Below are 6277 nucleotides of genomic sequence, written 5' to 3' on the forward strand. Positions count from 1 at the left end.
GCCGAGACCAAATAAATCGAGCTCAAACGAGCCGAACCTAAACTACCCGAGTTGGCTCGTTATCCAATCCTAAACATGGGCGAAGCTGCAGGGAACGCCGCTCAAGTTCGAGAGCACTAACACCAGTTTCGCAGAGATTCTACTCCTAGCTCTAATATACTATTAGCTTTAGCTTTATAGAATTTTGGAGCTAGAAATATTATGTTTCAAAATGTTTTAAAGCTGAAGGTTTGCCAAATATATCATAAATTTACCTTGACCGGCACCCAAAACGTCCTTAGGATGGGGCTCGTCGTCCTTATTTGTTGGGAGATTTAGAAAGAGCGCAACGTCAGAACCTTTAATAGGATAGCACCACCGGTGCATGGTGTTGTTGGACAGATCGATCAAAGAGGAGGCTATCTCTTGGGATTTTGGGATTAGGCGGTCTAGTCCGTAGAGAATAGAGCCTTCTGTAGCTGAGCTCGGCTATTTCTATTGTTTTTGTTTTGTTCATCTTATCCGTTAGGTACTCTTTTTATTAATATAATTAGAAGCTCTTCTATCAATTCATTTTAAAATAAAAATCTAGAGGCACTTATATCAGATTAACGGTGACGGATTCACTGGCGCGGCGTACCGACGGCTCTGATTGGTATTTTGCGCCAGCCGTAAGTCCGTCTGGGTCCTGCCTCCGAACCAACGGAACATATCGATTATGGAGTAAACAGATAGGTAGATAGATATCAGGATATCTAATTCACTTGTATTTATAGATTTCTTAATTTGTTGGTCTACAGTCTACACTACTTAGCAGAACGTTCAAAAGTTTAACAAAGCCCAACGAGCCGTGACGAAACTGGGGTCTTACATGTCAGCGGTCGAATGAGTAAAAGAATTCTTCTTTATTTTCTGGTTGTTGCATACATTGAGAGAGAATTCACGCCATTGTCGTCGCATGCGCCTGGTATTGCGACTACGACCCGGTTCTGGTACTTCAATTCAATACGTAAAAAAGAACATGGGTGATCCATGATAATCTTTATGGATGATGAGTTTTATATTTATTACTTTGAACATATTATTGATGAGTCGTTAGGCGATAGATACATATTTGTCATTAATATAATTTTAAGTGACAGATAGTAACAGTGACATGTTACCTATAACTACATATAAGTTACGGGCTATAACAGTGATCCGTTATTTATAACTGATGAACATGTTTCGTATTTTTAGACACGAAAAAAATGAATATATATATATGTATATATATATATTAATCAAAGAGCCACTCTAATACAGGGTCCATCGCATATGCCTAATCCACATCATTTTCAAACATATTTCGGTTTTTCATTTCATGGGACTCGAACCCACGCTAGTGCCTCGCGTGCGACTCCTTTACCATCTCAGTTATCACGTGCTTATGATAGAAACTGATTATATTATCACTTATGCCAGTCATAGGTGACGTGTCACAGTTATGACCCATCACTGATGATATTTTTTCCGAAATATTAATCCAGAATGCTTTTAGTAAAAATTGTATAACTTTTACATATGGACTCCGATTTTGATATTTTTTTATTCTACAGATATTTAAAAAAAGTTAGATCAGTTTCTCCCCCATTTTGTTGGATTCGGAGAATTTTTCAAGGTCAAAAACGGCTTGGAAGATTGAGTTCTTGCTCTGAAGTTTCTGCACTATTTTCGGAATATACGTTTGTGTCTATAGCCGTCATCCCTTATATCGAACTTGAGCAAAATTATACAATAATTCCTATTCTAGTGTTGCTGAGGTGAGAAAAATAAGAGAAACATAAAAAAATTTAGCATCATATGCATATATATATATATATATATTCCCAAGATTTTATATTATATATATACACCCCTGATGAATAGAGAAAAATAACATAGAATACACACACATATATATATGAGTATATGTTTATACTACTATACATATATATACACACACATGACATAAATCAGAAGTACATGCATATTTGCACCACATGAAATGATAGCTATATATATCGATCATGCACATCTATGAAAAAAACCAATAAATATCGTGTATATATATCTACATAAATCTAAGGATATAAATAACTAAGGGTATATATATACACACAATACATGAAATGATAGCTCTATGTATTGATTAAATCATTGGTGACTGGGTATAACTTGACTCGTTACTAATGACTGGCTAGGATGATTCAGTCTAGCACTGTAGTTGCACCATCGTCTCATGGCGCATATTCAGTGGCGGACCCAGGATTTGACGATTGGGTATTCAGTATTAAAAAAAATGTTCAATCCAAAATACGAGAAGTCCTTAGTAACGTAAATTTTAAAGTATAAATTATTCATAGTAGAGAAGTTTCAACTAATTAAAAGAAATTATAAAGCATTTAAAGAAAATTACAATTTAACTTTGTGTTTCTTTATGGCTTGAAAGCATTTAATGATGTCACTATCCTTAACTTGCACAAAAAATTCACGCTCAACTGCTGATTGCCGAACTGGGTAGTCACAACATAAAGATCATAAATACCTGATGTTTGTTGCTATGTGGGCTCTTTTCAGTTAGGGAAAAATACAAAAATCCTCCTAAAAGTCACTTGGATTTTAACTTTACCCTCCAAAAATTGTTTTGTTGCAAAAAAAAAAACCCCAAAGATTTGATTTTGTTGAAAAACACGCCCAAAAATTTAAAATTTTAAAAAAAATCACAAAAAATTCTAAAAAAAACTAGAGACAACTATAAGACCTTTTGTGAAATTTGTTTTCAAAAATAATATCATTTGCATCATATTATATGGAGAGTAAGTTTGAAAAAAAAACGTACAACTCATTTATTAATTCGAGTTAAATGCATAGTTAATTATTTACTAATCCAAAACTTATGAAACAAATTTTTTTAGTCTTCTTACATGATCCTCTATCTTGTAAAAATACATGAAATCTTGAAATAGTTATTGTAACGTGCAGGATTGAGTAAATGTATTGCAGATAGATTAATTCATAATTAATCCATAACACCCCAAAATTAGTGAAACCACTTTTATTAGTTTACTAAAACAATTAGTTTACGATTTGCTGAGTGGTCTGATAGATTGAAGCAGCAAAGATATATATACATAGTATAGTTGCTATATACTTAATTTTTTTGCAAAAAAGTTGGGTATTCAATTGAATACCCATGCATCATGGTGGGTCCGCCCATGCGCATATTCCATCTTGTAGAAGCAACCGAGTATGGATGTTGTTCATGTAAAATTTGTGGAACAATAGTAAAAGAAGAAATGGATGTTCTTGTGAATTGTTTCATCCATCCTTGTCTTATGTTATAGTAATGGCTAAGGTTCAAAATTACTGACCACCTCCATCTGCATGTACAAAGTCATCAGCTTCCGTCAAACAAGTTTGTAGAAAAACAATAGGGTTTAACATCTGTACAGTGCACCCGTGGAAAGAATAGCAGTGTTCTGTTTCAGTTATGTGTAGCGTTGGTGTTGCATTTAATAAATATGCAGACATTGATGGCACCTAAAATTATAGAAAATTTGTTGAATTGCACAAAAATGTTGCCCCCACGTCCATTCAGCTACACTGAATTTGTTTGCTCTGATCTCTTCACCTGAATGTTGCACAAAAATATTGTTTTTGTGTCATGAGTCAGTGAGTAATCTATTACATATATTATGTGGCCAAGAATTGGAGCAATTATAGGGGCTTAAATTATTGTAGCTAATGTTCATGTGGGTCCCGTATGTGTACACGTACATGTACATATGTATATATACGCATACATATATGTGTCCATGTATATACATACATATAATTTTTTTCAAAATTGCAGAAAATAGTGAAAGAATAATAGTTATATTGATAAATCGACTGAAATAATATAAAATGCATAGAAAAATATCTAAAACTAAAAAAATATGAAACGAATTTAGTTAGGTTCGTATCACTGTCATCTATATGTTAAAATTATGTGTGTTCATGAAAGTACCATTGTTTTTCTCATAATTAAATGAATGTGTTAAATATTGATAAATTCATAAATAAATATTGAGATATCTAAAAATGATGAATCCAATTTTTTAGTCTTCTTTTGTCATGTTCTGTAAAAAAAAAAAGGCACAGCGTAGGTGCGCCAATCCACCTTGTAGATAGGGTGTGGAACTCACATATAACTCCAAAGACAAAAAGACACCTAAATTTTCTTGGTATTAATAGTGCATATCATAGCTTAACTTTTTTTATTTGTAAATCTGCAATGATTCTCCTCAAATGCAACTACCTACAAAGTTGGCAAATTACATAGAATATAGAGTTTGATGTAAATATATATGCTTGCACCACTTAAAAGAGATAATTTGTAATTAGGAATAGAATCTACTTATATCAAGTTAAGTTAACAGTATTAGAAAGATATATTCATGCTAGATATTCTGATTTGGTCTACAACTAAGTGTACTATAGTTTGACCTTTAGATATGGATACTGAAGTAGATTTTTATGCTTGGTACAACACTGGAATCAAGTTAGATTTATAACAATGTATAATAAAATAAATAAAAAGGAAAATGCATGGTTGAATGGTTCATACAGATACATATCTCTAAATATATTCAAGTTTTGATACAACTCAGTATGGTCACCGGAGGTCATCAACATCTAGACAGTGTATATTTAGACTAATTTTAAAACAAAATTAGATGTTTGTTAGGTCCAATTGGATTTACCTGCAGATCTACAAGGATTCTCCTTACGTGCAACTACCTTCTAAACTGACAAATTTCATAGAATATAGAGTTAGATGTAAATATATATGCTTGTTAGCTAAATCAAGTTCACATTGAGGTATGGATACTGAAGTAGATATTTAGCAATAAATAACAAACATAAATAAAAAAAGGAAAATGCGTGGTTGCAAGGTTCATACAGATACACATATATAGTATCTATTCAAATTTTGATATATCGAAGTATGGTCACGGGAGTGCGTGTGTAAGCAAAGCGCCTGGCTTAGCTGCTGTTCAGCAGACTGAGCTGTAAGAATATGACAGTCCGCAGGCAGAGGTGTGTTTGCAAACATGACAATAATTCTTGAGTCATCAATATGATTCTTTTTTGCCCTCAACATAATACAGTAATGACCACATCTAAATGCGCACATTTACAAAACATAGGTTCCTTTGGACATGTTGACCATCGCAAATATAGTGTGTTTTACAGCAAGGAAACATCAGTATAACATCACATACGTAGCATCATATCAATGTAAGTTCAATAGTAATTAACACTGAAGACGTATCAGTGTCGATTCTTAAACTTTCGTGCACGAACAACAGCTAAGAAGATAAAGAACTGACACTGATAATCACTATCAGTATCAGTTCTTGGCTAGAACTAATGATTGCTACTGTCATAGTTTATTTTAACAAATTTATAACTTTTTCACTCAAAATCAGATGGAAAAAAACTTTATATGAACATTATAGCTCTCGATGAGATCTACAACTTTGTAGTTGAAAACTTTTTAATTTTAGGTCATTTAAATGCCCAAATAATTACAATAAAGTTGCAGCAGTGGTCGATGACAGCTCACGTTAAAAAAATCATAACTTTTTCACACGAAGTCGGATGGGGAAAAACTTTATATAAAAATTGTAGCTCTCGATGAGATCTACAACTTTGTAGTTGATCAATTTTTTATTAAAAATCATTTAGATATCAAAATAGCTATTCAAACGTTCGATCAGAAGATGTCAAAAGTATTTATTTTGTTACTATACTCACGAATAGACGGTAGCTGAGATGGTTAGAGGGGTCATACGCACAGGCTATGAGATATTGAGTTTGAGTCTTGGTTGTCATATGCGAGCGATTATCACGTGACTTTACAAATATTGGACGCGATCGGGTGGACAGCCTCTAGTCGGGTGCCTCTGATTGCAAAAAAAAATTAAAACTTTTTTCGGCTAAAAAACCGACTATCAGTGCCGGTTGGTAGCTCTAACCGACACTAATAGTAATTTTTAGTGCCGGTTCCATACCCGACACTGATAGTCAGTGATTATCAGTGCTGAGTAATCAGTGTCGATTCAAAATCTATCACTGATGACGATTTTAAACCGACACTATAAAATATTTCGATGCATTGTACGGTGGGAATAGAAACTAAAAGAGAATAATCTTTTCAGCGGCAGGTTCACCCTCGATGTTACTGCTATAATACTATTTATTAAGACAGCAAGAAAAAAAAGTCTTCATA

Source organism: Phragmites australis, chromosome 1, assembly GCF_958298935.1.
Source record: "Phragmites australis chromosome 1, lpPhrAust1.1, whole genome shotgun sequence".
NCBI classification, from domain to species: Eukaryota; Viridiplantae; Streptophyta; class Magnoliopsida; order Poales; family Poaceae; genus Phragmites; species Phragmites australis.